Source organism: Mastomys coucha, unplaced genomic scaffold (genome assembly GCF_008632895.1).
Source record: "Mastomys coucha isolate ucsf_1 unplaced genomic scaffold, UCSF_Mcou_1 pScaffold3, whole genome shotgun sequence".
NCBI classification, from domain to species: Eukaryota; Metazoa; Chordata; class Mammalia; order Rodentia; family Muridae; genus Mastomys; species Mastomys coucha.
Genome location: NW_022196909.1, coordinates 50,748,270 through 50,763,819, shown reverse-complemented (window position 1 = coordinate 50,763,819; position 15,550 = coordinate 50,748,270). Strand labels below are relative to the sequence as shown.

General features: G+C 46.6%; 1 long non-coding RNA gene and 3 pseudogenes across 2 annotated transcripts in view; 2 read left to right on the top strand and 2 right to left on the bottom strand.

Moving 5' to 3' along the window:
• The first annotated feature begins 86 nt into the window (after window positions 1-86).
• LOC116074675 lies at window positions 87-687 on the top strand. The gene is made up of 2 exons (XR_004112242.1): window positions 87-165; window positions 303-687. It is a non-coding gene; the product is annotated as an uncharacterized LOC116074675 (long non-coding RNA).
• A 2,870-nt stretch (window positions 688-3,557) lies between these two features.
• Window positions 3,558-3,846, bottom strand: LOC116074661 (annotated as a pseudogene).
• Window positions 3,847-7,367: 3,521 nt separating this feature from the next.
• On the bottom strand, window positions 7,368-8,084 carry LOC116074441 (annotated as a pseudogene).
• A 4,176-nt stretch (window positions 8,085-12,260) lies between these two features.
• Window positions 12,261-15,550, top strand: part of LOC116074665 — a 17,787-nt pseudogene continuing 14,497 nt past the window's right edge. Inside the window, exons 1-3 of the transcript XR_004112227.1 lie at window positions 12,261-12,400; window positions 12,603-12,872; window positions 13,070-13,345. The product of XR_004112227.1 is annotated as an H-2 class I histocompatibility antigen, Q10 alpha chain-like (transcript). The remainder of the gene's footprint in view (window positions 12,401-12,602; window positions 12,873-13,069; window positions 13,346-15,550) is intronic.

Sequence of the window (15,550 nt, the reverse complement as noted above, 5' to 3'; positions counted from 1 at the left end):
AGGTCAGTATGTGAGGGAACAGTTGTCCCTGAGGCACTTGAGGTGGAAGCTGAGCTGTCATTGTTCAGTTCCACCTGTCAGTGTCCTGACTGTGCCTTGATATGTCTTCTACTGCAGGCCAGGAGAGTTCCCAGACCTCTGACTTGTCTCTGTAGACTTGAAAAGGTGACACCTGGGAGCCTGGGGTTGGGGCTGAGGCAGGGGGGAGAGGACTGTATCCCAGGGCCTCTCAGATTTAGACCTTTGAAGGAGAGGTGGGTTCATATTGACTGTGCTGACTCCTCCTCTTTATCTTGGGACAGCTGCCTCCTGGGAGCAAGTCCTAAGATCTGACTTCTAAACAGTGAAATCGCTTTGGGCAGCAGTGTCTGGGGTTTGTGCTTTTCCTGTGCACACAATGGGAAGACGTAGAAGAGATACCAATCCAACCCAATACACTAGGACTCTGTCCCTGCACTGGCTGTCATCCCTTTCACTGCCAGCCTCCCTGGTCTAACAGACACTGGAGAACCTCTGCATCCTGTCAGCTCCATGCTACCCTGGAATGCAGCTCCTCACTTCCACACTGAACATAAGACTCTTAATGTGAACCCCTTGACCTGAGCATTTCACTGTCTGGTAAATTAAGGGATTGAGAATACTCAGAGTGCTGTGGAGGAAATAAATTGTACCATGGAGAACCTTCCAGAATCTGTGTTTCCTGCCTTGAGTGTCAGGCGAGACAGGAGTGCTCTTTGGGGTCTGCGTGTGTTGCAGGGGCAGGGCAGGGGGGAGTAATTTCAGGTGGAGCAACTCCTGTCTGTGCTGTCTGGAAATCGGCAGTTCAGTTCACAGTTAAGCATCGCCAGCGAGATCCTCCCACAAGCACTTCATGGATACACCAGCCAGTCCAGTTCAGGAGAGTCAGGATAACAAACACAAATCAGCAGAGGTGGGGCTGCTTTCCAGAGACTTCAGTCTTGGCACATGTCAGCAGGAGGAACTGGGAGGGTGCAGGGCAGGGGTGGGGGGCGAACCAGGAAAAGTTCTCAACTGTGCCTCTCTCAGGGAAGTGAAGATCAGCAAAGATGCAAGACCCACAAGTGTGGCACAGCTGGCTCTATAAGCAAGACAAGCCCAGCCTCTGTCAGGGTCCCTCAAGTCCTATTTATATCCTCCAAACATCTCAAGTCCTCCACGTGTCTTGCCCCCACAGAAGCAATGAGAAGAAACTGCAGCACACCACCAGTTTTTTGTTTGTTTGTTTGGTTGGTTGGTTTGGTTTGTTTCTCTCTATATAGAGAACTTCATTTGATATAACTTGCTTTCCAAAGAAACCAGAAGTTTTCTCCCCTTCAAATGGGTCTGTGGTAAAATCAGATTTCTGTAGAATGATCCATGGAACTGGCTGTAAATCTTTCCCAACCGTATTCTTTGTGAGAGGCGGGTGCTCATATCCACACAGGTGTCTGCTACTTTGTTGCATAAAACTTCACCGTGCATGGGAAGATTGCACAGGTAGAGAGCATTGGCTTCCCATACAAGAGGCTCTAAGTGCAATTTCCAGCCTCTCAAATCTATCAGAGGTTATCCACCTATGAAAGTGAAGCCTCTGGTACTATCTGATTTTCCCTAGCTAGAAATATTAACTAGTATGGTTGAGCATCCCATGTGTGACATGTGCGCCTTCGGCCCGAGTCTTTTTGTTAAATTTTTAAATGACCAGTGGACTTAGGATGAACAAAAGCTCTGTCAACTTCGACAGTATCAGCTATAACTGAAAATAGTCTTGTAATTAACATGTTAGTTAGGTGGGGATGGAGTCCAGCATCCTTCACAGAATCAAGACTTCACTTCTGGGTGACACCAATCAAGACTTCACTTCTGGGTGACACATCATGGTGACACCCTCCTTTAATCCCAGCACTTCGGAGGGAGAGGCAGGAGGATGTCTGTCAGTTTCAGGCCAGCAAGGCTGTGTAGAGAGTCCCTGGGTCAAACAACAAAACAAACAGGACTTCACTTTTGACAGATCTTGCTGTAGAAAAGAGGATCTTTCAATGTTCAGGGGTCTTTGATGCTTGACTATTACACAGACGTTAGATGTCCATACTCACCCTGCCGTAAGGTTAAGTAATAAATAACTGTCCACCCCTGCGTCTGAAGGTTTCAGGGGCAGAATGAGTCCACACATGGAGATTGAGGTGCATGAGGAAGGGCATCAGGAGGAAAACCACTGTTCACCCTCATCCTGAGTAGATGCAAGAAAAAAAGATAGACTCACAAAATCAAAACCCTTGTGGACAGTGACCCCTACACAGGCTTCCTGGGGTCCCTGCCTGTAGGCCCAGGTCTACTCTGCCACAAGGCATGTGTTTATCCCAAGCAGCAGCTGGGGTAGATGCTGGGCTGGAGGGAAGTGCCTAGGCACTGCTCCAAGGATGGGAAACCACAGTCTGAGATGTGGGAAAGCTGGAGCTAATTCGGGGGTCCCCCAGCCCTGTGGCAAGGCGGGGCAGTGGGGTTCTCACTCTTGGATATCCAGGTGTTGCTGGGAGTCACAGAAGAACAGAGAATGGAGTGGGGTAGGGGGGCGGGCATTGAGCTGGGGTTAGTGTCCAGCCCAGGTCCAAGTGGGCTGGGGAGTGGGAAGGGGAGCTCTGGCTTGTCCCATCAGGTGATTGTCCTTAGCATGACAGCAGCAGGCTTGTTGGTGGTTGTGTCTGAGAGCACAGAGAGGCCTTCTACAGGAGTCTAGGCTGTGGCTTCGGAGGTGAAGGTCTTCTCCACAGCTCCTCACAGTGGATCTTGATGAAACGACACCGTCCATGGTTCTAAACAGTCTATTGTCATGGCGGAAAGTGGATGTGTAAAACCACACCCCACTTCTCAGGGTGGGCCTGAGGTTAAATACCTTTTGCAGGGAGGAATGTCTGGGAAGGGAAGCTTATTCGCTAAGCCCTACAAGCCTCTAGATACCTCATTAGCATGGAGACCTCAGTTTTGAACTTATATGACCATAGGACACGTATCTTTTATGTGAGAAGCATGGCACATGTTCCAAGTCAGGGGTCTGACAGGAAGCTGGGAGCCTCAGATGTGTGCCCACCAAGTCTCCAGGTCTCTACCTGCTCCACCTTACCAAACTTCCTGGCATGGTTTTATATCCCACACCTGTCCTGTCTGTGAACCCCGAAGAAGAAAGGTATAAGAAGTACACATTCCTCCTGTGTGTATGTCTTTTAATCTGGCAGCATTTATATCCAAAATGGTCCACCCTGCACGGATACACTGGACAAGAGTGAGATCACACTAACCACCAGTGTACATACACAGACATAAAGACAAGCAGGGAGACAGGCACACACATACACACACAACAACAACAACAACAACCAAAAGACAGTTCTTTTTTTTTTTCCCATACATAAAAATTGGTCTTTGTTCATTCTCAGGTGACAAGATGTCCCAAGATGATAAAGAAAATCGGGAGTTAATCCCCCACAGCTATTTCTTCAACCCCCTCATCAGCAGCTCTTCACTTCTTGAACTACTTTTCCAAAGAGAGAATGCTGAGATCAGTCAGAAAGGCTTTCTGAGAAGACAGGTTTGGACTTCTGGGTCTATTCCAGTCGATTTAAGATGAGGCTTGTATCAATGAAGCATTCAGCGCAGTTCACAAAACAGGCCTCAGCCCGACTGTCCGACTTAGGCCCAAGCTTATCCATGCACTTCTCCCAGCAAATTTCCGTCATCTGGTGCACCAGCTGCTGGAAGCGCTGCTTCTGGTCTCCACCTCCATGAAATGCTGCAACAGGGGTCCACGGCACCCAGAGCTGAGCCTGAAGAGGACGTGGAGGACTCCATCCCAGCACGACCACACGGGCCCCAAAAGACAGTTCTTGAACAGACAGGGGGCTAGGATACCGACCAGTTAAGAGACAGTCAGTGGAACTGAGGCAGCCACTTAACTGTGAAGCCACAGAGTGGAGACAGAACCAGAGGAACTGTCACCGTGTCTCAACTCAGGGATTGGGGTGCTGCAGGGCGTGGTAGCTGATCCATGTCTTAGAACATGGGGAACAAAACAAAAACTGCATTTCAGAGCAGAATGTGTCACAGTTACCAGCAGAAAGAACTTTTTCATTTTTATTTTATGCACACTGGTGTTTCACCCGCATTTATTTCTTTTCTTCTTTTAAAGATTTATTTATTTATTTATTTTATGTATGAGTACACTATTGCTCTCTTCAGACACACCAGGAGAGGGCATCAGATCTCATTACAGATGGTTGTGAGCCACCATCCCAATTCTGGGAATTGAACTCAGGACCTTTGGAAGAGCAGCCAGTGCTCTTAACCACTGAGCCATCTCTCTACCACACTGAGTGTATTTCTGTTTGGGGATGGCAAACCCTTGAAACTGCGGTTACACACAGTTGTGAACTGCTCCATGGGTACTAGGAGTCGAACCCAGGTCCTCTGGAAGGGCAATAAGTGCCAATAAGGGCTGAACCATTTCCCCAGTCCCCTGGAGAAACTTTTTTTTTTTTTTTTTTTTTAAAGACTTATTTATTGCTATATGTAAGTACAATGTAGCTGTCTTCAGACACACCAGAAGAGGGCGTCAGATCTCATTACGGATGGTTGTGAGCCACCATGTGGTTGCTGGGATTTGAACTCACGACCTTTGGAAGAGCAGTCGGTGCTCTTACCCGCTGAGCCATCTCACCAGCCCTGGAGAAACGTTTTTTAAACCTCAGAATAAATGCATCTTGAGCATCTAAGAAACGAGGTTCCTAGTGGGCCAAGGAGAGAAGCTGGCTTCACAGAAGGCTCTGGACACCAGTGACACCGGGACCTCTGCAGCAGGGCTCAGGGACGCTGCTGCTTCACTGGCTGCAGAGAGGAAGCAGCAGACACATACTCCTACAGTGGCCTCAATTCACACACGCCTGTGTCTGTGTCAGCCACCACCCGCTAAGCACAGGTCAGGATCACCCAGCATACATACATCAGGGTTTGGAGGTTCACAATGTCTGTCATGACCTACATTTACAACAGGCTAGCACCCTTAACCAGATTACAGGCACGGCAAGGTCACAAGTTAGGATCTTCCTGTTTTCCTGAAACTTGATTCTGATCCTGAGGGCGAGCACAAGGCTGGGCCCAGAGATGCAGTGACTCGGTGCTGAATTCTTCCTTTCAACCTCCACTTGATAATGGCACTCCAGCTTTGACAGGCTGGGTCTTCACAGTGGGGCTCTAGTGGTAACTCTAGGAGTGGAAGTCTCAGCTGCTGTCATGAGCTAGTGGTGCAGGGGCTCAAATGCTCCAAGTGAAAAAAACTCCCACACATTATCCATTTCTTAACAGAGTTGTTTGTTTGTCTGTTTTAACTTCTCTTTCTTTTTTTAAAGGCTTATTTATTTATTTTATATATGTGAGTACACTGTTGCTGTCTTCAGACACAGCAGAAGAGGGCGTAGGATCCCACTACAGATGGTTGTGAGCCACCATGTGGTTGCTGGGATTTGAACTCAGGACCTCTGGAAGAGCAGTCACTGCTCTTAACCGCCGAGACATCTTTCCAGCCCCTTAACAGACTTTTAACCTTAGAACTTTTCTCTTAGGGAAAATACTTTCAGGGCTTTGCCTTTGTACAAAATTTTAACTGTAAAATTACATTTTCACAGGCAGATTTATCTTCTGCCTGTGAAAACAGAGATCGAAGTGGCTGGCATGTCTCATTTTCATTGGCCTGTAGAAACAAGAATGGGTGCAGTGAGGTTTCTGCCAGGTACACTGATGATGAAGTAAGTGATCAATAGAAACTCTGTGAAACCAAGGGGTCTGGGTTAAGAGGAGTCCCACACAGTTGGTTCCCAGCATCAGTGCTTAACACACCTAATGAGTGTCATAAGTGTCACTGTGAACTCTGTTCTGTCCTCAGGAAGCCTACAGTCATGTTCTCAGACTGTCACAGACACTATACAGATATGAACCATGAGTTTTCTGTAAGGATTGCATACTATAACATGACTTTTTCAGAGCTGGTGCTTTGTTTAAACATCAGTATTGTACTCCAATTACTATAAAAATTCCATTGTCACCTAACAAACTTCATTTTAAAATTCAAGTTAGCGGGCTGGTGAGATGGCTCAGTGGGTAAGAGCACCGACTGCTCTTCAGAAGGTCATGAGTTCAAATCTCAGCAACCACATGGTGGCTCACAACCATCCGTAATGAGTTCTGACGCCCTCTTCTGGTGTGTCTGAAGACAGCTACAGTATACTTACATATAATAAATAAATAAATCTTTAAAAAAAGAATTCAAGTTAGCATTAGTTACAGGAAGCAGGACCAATGGAGGAATACTGCACTCTGGCTACATGCCCCTAGCTTGCCAAGGGGTGGCACTCCCCACCATGGGCTGGGCCCTTCTATATTAGTCATTAATCAAGAAAAGGCTCCACAAATTTGCCTATAAGCCAAATCTCAATTCATGTGTCTCTTCCAAGATAAATCTAGCCTGTGTTCAATTGACAAATCAAACAACACAAAACAAAAATAAAGAAAACTACCCAGTGCCTTAGTAAAACTGGCAGGTGTATCACACTTGTTTAGCAAAACACTAGCAGTCACCTTCAAGTGAGACCTACACTCGCTAATATGCTACAAATATAGACAGACTTCTGTAAGGGAAAAAAAAGAAAGAAGGAAAGAAGGCAAAAGGGTCTTTTAAAAAAAATCTGAATTGAGTTTGCTGCTGGTCTAGTAAGAACTCCAGGAGCTCTCTTTTTAAACAACATAAATATAAGTATTGCATTTAGTGTTACTTCCTTGAAAACCCAAATCATCCAAGTCCTTAATGTTTCACCAAACAATATCAGTTCACTTATAGAAAAATGTATGTCAACAACTAGTAAAGACACAAGGAAACTATAAAGCCCTACCTACAATGTGTCTAATTTATGTCACCTAAACATAGAGAGCTGAACCCTTGTTTCCCCTGACCTCTAAGTAGCCTGCCAGGATACACACAAAAGACTACATAGTTACTTTATAAGTTTACAGATGCCAAATGAAATAGAGAGCAGAATACTTTTCTACCATGATTGTCCAGCCAGAAGCACAAGGCTGAGAGGTGCTGGTCTGGTACATCCCACTTGAAATAACTTCCCTACGGCAAACAACTGGGTGAAGAAACAATTGTCTCATTATCTTCGAGATTTGAGTCTTTGATTACTAACACTTTCAGGTATTGTGCCTTTCATGGCTCATAAATTAGCAGTGTGTTTGCCTCCTGAAAATGCTTTAAGCCCTACATAGTTTTGCCCTGCAGGCCCTGGGACTAGACTTCTCTCGTACAGGCACTCTGACATGTGTTAGGAAAGCCTCACGCTGACTGTGAGACTTTGTTCCTTCTTCATCAGATGCTGCTGTCCTTTCCACTGCATTCTCTTTCTTTGTGTTTCTGCTGCTCTTCTTTCTCTCTGAGATCTTCTGCTACCTCTGCTGGCTGGGCTGCTTCTCCTTCCTTTTCCTGAGCCTTGGCGTGTTCTTGCCAGGTATCTGAATCAGCTAATTCTGGAGAATGAGCCTTGGCGTTTTCTTGACAGATCTGAGTCACCTAGTCTGAAGACTGATGAATGAAAGCAAATTCTTGAAAAGGCTAATCCGAAGAGAAACCTGTGCTACCATCAGGGATACCAAATTTGAATGATCCTCTCTTCCTGCTGACTATATTCTGAGTTTCCCTGTAGTTGGTATCATGTCCACAAAATAGTCAGGTTCCAGATGTCCCAAAGAGTTCTGTTGCTTTTCCTCATCCCCATTCTCTCGTCAGTCTTTACCTCGGTGGTAGCATCATCATCCCAGCTTCTCCAGGACCCCACGCTGGCTGCTTAGGGACAGTTGAGTGATCAACACTGGTGGATACAGTTATTTGTCCTTTGGCTCTACAAGATCTTCCTGTTTAGTAGCGAGAATACTGTTGCTGGGCCTAGAATACAGAAATTGACTGTTGGCCATGGTAAGAATCAAACTCTGGCCAAACCTTCCACCCTTCAGAGGCTCTGATCCTTACCAGGAGGTGCTCCCATGAGGCTCTGATCCTTACCAGAAGGTGCTCCCGTGCTCTGCCTTTCTTCCTCAAGCTCCTGCTCAGGGTGTCAGTTCCAGTTCCTCTCCTTCAGGCCCACCATGGACACACTCCCTCCAGGAACTCTTCCATTAGCCCTGCATTAACCCTTCTGTACTCCTGACTTAGAAATGAGCATGTCAAGATTCTGTAATGTGTCTTCAATCAAAAACTCCACCCACTTACATATATGTACCTTGTATTAAGTAAAACGAGAACATGTAGTGAATGCTGAACAAGGTAGCTTTGTTCATATTATTATGGAGTTAGTGAGCCCTGGGAAAAGACCATAGTCTCAATCCAATTGTACTAAAAGGATTTATTGAAAAGCTGCTAGTAGGACCAACCACCTTAAAGCTGAATCTCCTGCAAGTCTTGATGGAGAGGTATGAGGAAGGTTTTTTTTTTTTTAAAAGCAAAAAACTCAGAAGACCTTCAATATCTACCCAAATCAAGTAAAACCTGATATGTCCTGCTAAGTGAAGTGACCCACAACAATCCTTAGGTGTCTGTATAAGCAAATTTCAGAAGCAAAAAAGCATTTAGTGACATCATCACGAGTTGATGGTCATGGCTGTAAATCTGTGGCTGGGTTTCACTGAGTCAGGGTAACTAGGAATTCATCCTCCAGGGACACGACTCAGAGACAAAAGGCTAGTGCATACCAATATGGATGCCAAGCCTAAAATGGGTTTTCTTTTTTTTTTTTTTAAAGATTTATTTATTTATTTATTATATGTAAGTACACTGTAGCTGTCTTCAGACACACCAGAAAAGGGCATCAGATCTCATTACGGATGGTGGTGAGCCACCATGTGGTTGCTGGGAGTTGAACTCAGGACCTTAAGAAGAGCAGTCAGTGTTCTTAACCTCTGAGCCATCTCTCCAGCCCTAAAATGGGTTTTCTTTACCCTCACAATATTATCTGATATTTGCCAAAAGAAACATTATGAATGTCTTGAGTTGGTTTGAATAAGAATAGCCCACATAGGCTCATAGATTTGAACTCTTGGTCCCCAGGAAGTGGTACTATATAAAAGGATTAGGAACTGTGTCTCTGTTGGGGTAGGCCTGGCCTTGTAGGAGGAAGTCTGTCACTAGGTGTGGGTTTTGAGTCTTCTTGAAGCCCAAGCCTGGCCCAGAGACTCTCTCTTCATGCTGCCTCCAGATTTGGATGAAGAACTCTCAGCGACCATGCCTGTCGGCAGGCTGCAATGCTCCCCACCATGATGACAGTGGACTACCCTTCTGAAGCTGTAGGCAGGCCCCAAAGAAAGCCTTCCTTTCGTTGATAAAGGTTGCTGTGGCCGCGGTGTCTCTTCACAGCAATAGAACTCTAAGACAGAATTTGGTACCAGGGAACAGAGAGTTTCTGTGACACCATGACTGTGCTGATGGTTGGCAAAATGTGGGTCAGAAAAACAGTTGGATGCATGAAGCAGGCTTAATGAGCCATGTCAGTAGGGGCACGAAAGACAGTGTTGAGGGCAGTTTGACCTGTGGGGTTACAGCTCAAGAAGTTTCATTGTTCAAAACCTACTTTTAGTAAGGATTCTTAAATGCTTAAATGCTTTGGCCTCCCATCAGAGGCAGTGGATAGGAAAGGTTAGTAGAGCAAAGGAGAGTGTGGACCAGATTAGATACAGTTCTCCAGAGCAAACGCAATCTGCATTGTCAGGATATCAGCAGTTCAAATCACAGGAATCAGCAGCTGCAGCCGGACCCCCTCGCAAACACCATTCCCGAATCAGCAATGGCAGGTCAGGTCAGTCAGAAGAAAGAGTGAGGCTCTGCCAATCATCCCAAGTCTGCAGAAGCAGGAAGAACCATCAACACCACCAGGCACGAAGCTAGTGAGGATGTAAATGACCAAGGGCGCTTCAGTCCCAGCATTCAGCGGAATTTGGAAACTGGTTCTGGATTATGGAATCTCCCTCCACTTGTGTGTCCAGAGCATCCCTCCATGGAGGCCCAGAGAGGCCTTGAGGGAAACTGTGAAAGTAAAGCCTGGATTTCTCTGGAGAACCCAAGATGTAGGGGATGCCAGTCTTTCTCTATTTGCCAAGGAAAGCTGCTAACAGGTGTGGAACTAGCCCGAGAGAGAGAAGTATGTTGCAGCCAACAAAGTTGACAGGAGTTGGAGATCTGAAGAGAGCTTTGTTGTCAGACTTGGAGATGCAGTTTGCAGACTGCCCCGCTGGTTTTTAGTCCTTGATGTAGTATTTTCTCACTTTGTTCCTTTCCCTTCCTTTAGAAACAGAAATGTACATCCTAAGCCAAGTATGTGACCTGCTTTGTTAGTTGTTTTTGAGGGGTTGCACTTAAGAGATTGCCTTGTCTCTGAAGAGACTGTGAACTTTGAACTTGAAAAGTGTTGAGGCTGATAGACCATGGGAACTTTCAAGACTGAAAGTAGGTCGGAGAGATGGCTCAGCAGTTAAGAGCACTGACTGCTCTTCTGAAGGTCCTGAGTTCAAATCCCAGCAACCACATGGTGACTTACAACCATCAGAGATCTGATGCCCTCTTCTGGAGTGTCTGAAGATAGCTACAGTGTACTTACATATAATAAATAAATATATACATATTTATATATATATAAATATATAAATATATATAAATATATATATAAATTTATATATATATAAATTTATATATAAATATATAAATATATAAATATAGCTACAGTGTACTTACATATAATAAATAAATAAATCTTTTTTAAAAAAAATAAAAAGACTGAATGCATTTTACATTATGATATGGCTACAAGCCTATGGGGCCAGGTAGTTTGAATGAAAATGACCCCATTTGCCCATAGATTTCAAAGTTTGATCATTAGGGTGTGGCCCTATTTGAATGGACTCGGGGTGTGGTTTTGTTGGAGGAAGTGTGTCACTGAGGGTGGACTTGGAAGATCCCACAGCCCAAGAGAGGCTCAGAAGCGCTCTTCCTGCTGCCTGAGAAACCAGATGTAGTACTTCCAGCTACTGCTCCAACACCGTGCCTGCCTCTACGTGAGCATGCTTCCCACCATGATGACAAGGGACTAAACCTCTGAAACTGTAATCAAGCCCCAGGTAAATGCTTTTGTTTAATTGCCATGGTCCTGATGTCTCCTTATTGCAACAGAACAATGACTCAGACACAAGCTGAAGTTAAAAATAATATTATTATAAAGACCCCTAAGTAAAACTGTGAGAAACTTCTATCTTCTTTTGTTGTATCAAATGATAAGGTTTGTTGTTGTTGTTGTTGTTGTTGTTTTTACATTAAAGCCTTACACAAAGAGGATCATTAAAAGTCCACCTGACTCACAGGTTGCTGGTGTGCCATTGTACATAGAGTGAGTATTCACAGATTTGAAGCTCTGCCCTTGCCTTCCTCCTCTTGGGTGTTCAGGACCTACACACTCCCTTTCCTGACAGAGAGAGGCTGGTGGGTGGTCATGCTCTGCGATTAGATAATGAGCATATCATACATATGTATCCTCTCTGTCTCTCTGTCTCTGTCTCTCTGTCTCTGTCTCTCTGTCTCTGTCTCTGTCTCTGTCTCTGTCTCTCTCTCTCTCTCTCTCTCTCTCTCTCTCTCTCCCTCTCTCTCTCTTTTCCTCTCTTGGCAGGCTCTGAGAAACTCAGATGTTTTGTCAGAGCAGCTTCAAAAGAGACCCCGCTAATTAGGGACATATGAATCCTGGAGGCATGCAGGAGGAACCTGAGCCCTTTCCATATCTCATGTGACCACAGCTCTAGAGAAGCCCTGAGAAAACACAAGAAGAAAGGTGAACTGTGACACTGTGAGAGCTCCTGAGACAGACTCAGCCAAGGACTCTTGATGTCACACACACTGGGGGAATATCACTCTGATCTGAAATCACAGTGTTCAAAGAGGAGAAAATATCCTATCGGCCTTTCTACCTGCCCTAAGCTATTCTAAGGCAATCTTCTTAGCATTTGATTTCAGTTTTAAATGCTCGAAGTAAAGTGTTAGTCACCAGACTAGGGAAGAAGTGGGGAAGCCCAGGGCTGGGGATTCCCTACATCCCCTTCCTAACCTGGGTCCGGACCTTCTGCCCGGACACTGATGACGACTGGCAGCTCTCACCCCCATTGGGTGACGCGATCCTGAGGAGCCAATCAGCGTCACCGCGGGCACTGGATATAAAGTCCACGCAGCCCGCGGGACTCAGACTTCCCGGATCGCAGATGGGGGCGATGGCGCCGCGTACGCTGCTCCTGCTGCTGGCGGCCGCCCTGGCCCCGACCCAGACTCGCGCAGGTGAGTGCGGGGTCGGGAGGGAAACGGCCTCTGCGGGGAGGGGCGGGGGCGGCACCGAGGAAGCCGCGTCCCCGCGTCGTCCACCGGACCCTCGGCCCTTCTCCACCCGCGTCCCGAGCCCCGCGCCCTGCTCCCCTCCCGGCCCTCGCACCCGCCCGGGGTCCCGGAAGGAGGTTGGGGTCTCACCGCGCGCCGCCCCCAGGCTCACACTCGCTGCGGTATTTCGTCACCGCCTTGTCGCGGCCCGGACTCGGGGAGCCCCGGTTCATTATCGTCGGCTACGTGGACGACACGGAGTTCGTGCGCTTCGACAGCGACGCGGAGAATCCGAGGATGGAGCCGCGCGCGCCGTGGATAGAGCAGGAGGGGCCGGAGTATTGGGAGCAGCAGACACAGAGAGCCAAGGGTGACGACCAGAATTACCGAGCGAACCTGAGGACAGCGCTGCGCTACTACAACCAGAGCAAGAATGGTGAATGACCCCGGGTCGGAGATCACGACCTCTCTGCATCACTATGGACAGGAGTGAGATGACCCGTGTCCCCTGTCCGAAGTTTTTCCAAACCTGCGGGACCCGCAGGAACCCAAGACCTGGGACCCACTTTCACTTTAAGTAAGGGGATTCCTAGGATGGGGCGGGTAGGTGGGACTGACCGCCGGGTCCCGCAGGCTCTCACACACTCCAGCGAATGTTTGGCTGTGACATGGGGTCGGACGGGCGCTTCCTCACCGGGTACTGGCAGGTCGCCTACGACGGAGATGATTACATCGCCCTGAACGAAGACCTGAAAACGTGGACAGCAATGAACATGACAGCTCAGATCACCCGACGCAAGTGGGAGCAGGCTGGTGTTGCAGAGCTTTACAAGGCCTACCTGGAGGGCGAGTGCATGGGGTGGCTCCGCCGCTACCTGGAGCTCGGGAAGGAGACGCTGCTGCGCACAGGTGCAGGGGCCTCGGGCAGCTCCTCCCTCTGCCCTGGGCTGGGGCTCAGTCCGGGGAAAGAAGAATCCCTCAGCTGGGGTGATGCCCCTGTCTCCACCTGTTTTTTTATTATTCATCTTTTTAAAAAGTGACCAAAAAAAAAAAAAAAAACTCACACACTGAAATTAATGAAAACAGAGGCTGTACATCTCATTGAATTTCTTTCCAATTAGAACAGCCGTTCTGAACTGCTGGAGATTCACTTTGAATTGATAATGTATTCATTATCAATTATAAACCCAGCACCAACAGGCAAAGAAAAGAGAAAGAAAGAAAGAAAGAAGGGGAGGAGAGAGGGAAGGAGGAAGGAAGGAAGGAAGGAAGGAAGGAAGGAAGGAAGGAAGGAATGCAGGCGATGGGAAGGGGGGTGGGGGGGAATCCATGACAGAGTTAGAACTCCAAAACAAATTGGCTCCTTATCCTGTTTCAAAACTCAGGTGATTACCTGCCTTCGGTCTCTTCTCATCTCCCAATATTTACCTTTCTTGTTGTCTTTTTGTCATGTTACGCTGTACACAGATGTACACTTGATCACATGTATACATAGGTTGTTGGCTATAGGCCACACATGAGAAAGGGCTATGTAATTTTCTTCCTGAGCTTGTGTGAACTCAATAATATTATATATGCTAAGTTTGCACATTTTCTTCGGTTGTTTGTGATTACATTGTTTAGAGCAGAATAGTATTCCACAGCCTTGACATTCTACCCCACTTCTACCCCATGTCTTTGATTTTCCTGTCTATTTTAGGCCAGTTCCAGCCTGTCCCTGTCGCTACAGCTCTGCAGTATGATTTGAGGCTGGGAATGAACCTCCTCCAGTTCTTACTCCTGAGACTGTCTGGCTCTACGTGGTCTTTTTTATTATTTTCTACATATATCAAAAAAATACTAGTCTTATCCTAGAGCATTAAGTCTGTAGGTGACTTTGGTAGAATGACCATTTTCACCACATTATCTCTGCCAGTCTTGGAGCAACTGTTTTAGGTCCAGCATCCTAAAACATCCTCTTGGGTGATTTCCTATTATAGTACCTTGAAGTTTGCAAGGTAGGCTTCTTTCATTTCATTGGTTTAATGGAACCCTGAACTCTTAATTCTTTGAGAGTTATTCGGAAGGGCGTGTTTTTCCTAATGTCCTCCTCTGAGAGGACACTGTTGTATAAGTGAAGGCTACTTTTTTTTTTTTTACATTGATTTTGCGTCCTGAAACAATAAGTGTTTCTTAGCTGCAGGAGTTTTCCTGTGACTCAACTGAGTCTTTAAGTAAAGACTCCTGTTGTGTGGAACATTATATAATGTGGCTTCTTCCTTTGCCATATTGATTCCTTTTATGTCTTTCTCTTGATTACTTCTGAAGCAAATATGAAAGTATCACTGGCTCAAAGGAGATGCTGGAGAATGACATCCTTGTCTGATTCTGACTTTATTTTTTTTTAAAGATTTATTTATTTGAGTATACTGTAGCTGTCAACAGACACACCAGAAGAAGGCGTCAGATCCCACTACAAATGGTTGTGAGTCACCGTGTGGTTGCGGGGAATTGAACTCAGGACTTCTGGAAGAGCAATCAGTGCTCTTAACCACTGTGCTATCTCCCCAGTCCCCTGATTCTGACTTTAGACAGAAGAACTCTGTCTGTCTTTCTTTGGACACAGCTTTCCATTCTCTCCCTCTCTTGCACAGGGGAGGAGGAGAGTTCTCCTGGGACTCCTCACCCTTTATCAGGAAAGGCTCTCCCTTCTCCCAGGTCTCATCCCTCTCTCAGGACAGCTCAGAGCTGGTCTCAGGAGGGAAGAGCCTGAAATAACCAAGTCAGTTAACCTTCCATCTGCAGTCCTTGTGAGCCATGGCCTTGCTCAGGACCCATCCTCAGTGCACACACAAGGTCTTTGGAGTCTGACTCCAGTGATGCTCAGCCTCTGGCCCACGTGGTCAGGGAAGGAATCAGTTTTCCTAGTGGGCACATGGAGTCTCTGACCATGGCCTCCTTAACCCAGACCTAGAATTCCTCAAACATAAGATTGCCCAGAGCACTATATCTAAGCTACATAAGAGGGATTTCACCTTTACCACACCTGACTAAGTCCATTCCCAGTACAGTTCCATGGACACTGCTGGAGGCCCCAGAAGAAAGGAAAATGCCTGAACTTTCCAACTTTTCTCT